General features: G+C 32.4%; 1 long non-coding RNA gene across 3 annotated transcripts; it reads left to right on the forward strand.

Moving 5' to 3' along the window:
- LOC110700945 lies at positions 1 to 1,715 on the forward strand. 3 transcript variants are annotated; one of them, XR_002507296.1, is made up of 3 exons: positions 1 to 326; positions 927 to 1,105; positions 1,219 to 1,715. It is a non-coding gene; the product is annotated as an uncharacterized LOC110700945 (long non-coding RNA). The 3 variants fall into 3 exon arrangements; XR_002507295.1 differs by having other exon boundaries at positions 9 to 326; positions 1,215 to 1,715; XR_002507294.1 differs by having other exon boundaries at positions 17 to 326; positions 1,384 to 1,715.
- The last annotated feature ends 439 nt before the right edge of the window (positions 1,716 to 2,154 follow it).

Below are 2,154 nucleotides of genomic sequence, written 5' to 3' on the forward strand. Positions count from 1 at the left end.
TTAAATAGTGGTTTTTCCTGAGATCCGCTGCAAATCAATTACTTCGCATTTTACATTTACTCTAAGCCCTATTTCCTTAGCCGCCCCAAGTCATTTATTTCTCTCTCTCTCTTCCCACATTCATCTTTTCTCACTCACCTCTACCGACCCTCTCTCTCTCACTGGTATCCTCACCGACGGTTATGATTGCTCACTGACCTCACCGACGATTCTAGTTTCTAACTGCACAACTTCAACTATCTCACTCACCCTTGTTGGCGTTGGGGTCTAGGTTCAATCAAAATCTTACGCTCATCTCAACCTTGTATATTATTCCCAAAGCTAAGGTATCTAATTGAGAACGAAATAGGTTGCAAACTGTGATAATTGAGGAAGTGAATGTTAATTTGTTGCAGAAGATTAAAGATATTAAAGGTTGATTTTTTGCAAACTAAGTTGAAATGGGTTTGAGTTTGTGAAGAAATTTGATTTGAGCATGTTTGAAATTCTTGGGTTAATTTGATGAATACAATTGTGTTATTTATTATTTTTAATTGATTTTAAAGTTGATTGTTCATCATCAATGTTAGATCTGACCGTGTATGTGATTTGATTATTAAGCTCTTTTTTTTTTTTTTTTTTTTTTTTTTTTTTGTTGATTTGATCTTAGTGTTGTTGATTGTTAGTCTTGAATTTGGCTAAATCTTGTAGAAATAATAATTTGAGATTTTTTAGTGCCATTATCTGAATTTTCACGCAAAACTAACTCGGAATGTCATAGAGCACTTGCTACCTTTGTTGTTGTGGTGCCTAGTTTAAGTAAGCTGAGTTGACAAAACTAACTGATACATGTGATTAATTGATGATTATATGGTGTATTTGTCACCCTCTTTTTTCAATGGTATAAATTACTTTGTATAACAGAATTTATGCTTGATTTGTTGCAGATAGCTGAAATGGCTTTATGTTTGTGGGGGAGGAGAAATGGAGGACATAGAATGTTTTTAAGGGAACCAGATGAGTAGGATTTGAGAGCATTGGACTTGTGGGATGGAAGGATAATGGAAAACTGAGATTTAGAGATAATGAATAATAAAACCGATCTAGATAGATATGATCCATGCAGGTAATATATCTTAAAAACTGTCCAATGTAGTCCTCTAGAATTTGTATATTTTTAATCTTTCTGCATACACATATGCTGATTGTGTAGTTTTTTCTTATCTTTCCTCAAGATAGATGCTACTCCACCAATGAAGGAACATTAAGCTAATCATTTGTTCTTCTCGCCTTCATCTTTTTTTGTTTTCCCAAGATATATGGATAATATTTGTTGCATATGGTAAATTTAAGACTTCTTTTTAAAAACAAATTTAACTTGGGATATTTGCTAATCATATGTAGGATAAAAGCTACAAATTGATAATGTCAAATGATGAAGCAAATTTTAACATAGGTGTTGGTGCTGCTTGTGTTGTTGCTACCTACTATTGCTGCCCGATTAACGCCACAACTGTTGCTGCGCCAGATTAACACCAGTGTTGCTGTTGTCTTCTGTTACTCCTTTGATCATCAGATTTTAGAGTTTGTAATATTAACAGCGGCTTTATGTTATGCTGCTGCAATGTCTAATGTTGTCCATTTTTTTATTTTATTTTTTTTAGAGGTGTAATTTTACAGGAACTTATGGAAATATTTAAGTTTATATATAAAATATATAGGTCTTTGAGTATCAATTTCAGGTACAATTTTTTTTTTGTTGGTAGTTGAATAGAGTAGGTTAGACAAATAAAAACCCAACAATTATAATTTTTTATAAATTGTAAAACATATTTATTTGCAGGGGTTAATAGCATTAACCGCTGCAAATGAATCAATTAATTTGCAGCAGTTGTTAACCGCAGCAAATCAATAATTGATTTGCTACCCTGGTGTTTGCTGCCCCTTCAAAAACGCAACAAATTAATTATTTTTAACCGCTACAAATAAATATTTTTCTTGTAGTGACACCCACAATACGTTCGGTATAATCGTTCCTTCCTTTCATTACTTTCTTGCTTAAATTCTTGAGTATTGTGTATTAAATTTCTTGGAAAGGTTGTTTGAATTGGTTATGTGTAAATGATAGGTGATGATTGTTAAGCATTTTTGAAATTTGGAGAAATTTGTGATTGT

The sequence above is a fragment of the Chenopodium quinoa genome, unplaced genomic scaffold, assembly GCF_001683475.1.
Source record: "Chenopodium quinoa cultivar QQ74 unplaced genomic scaffold, ASM168347v1, whole genome shotgun sequence".
NCBI classification, from domain to species: Eukaryota; Viridiplantae; Streptophyta; class Magnoliopsida; order Caryophyllales; family Amaranthaceae; genus Chenopodium; species Chenopodium quinoa.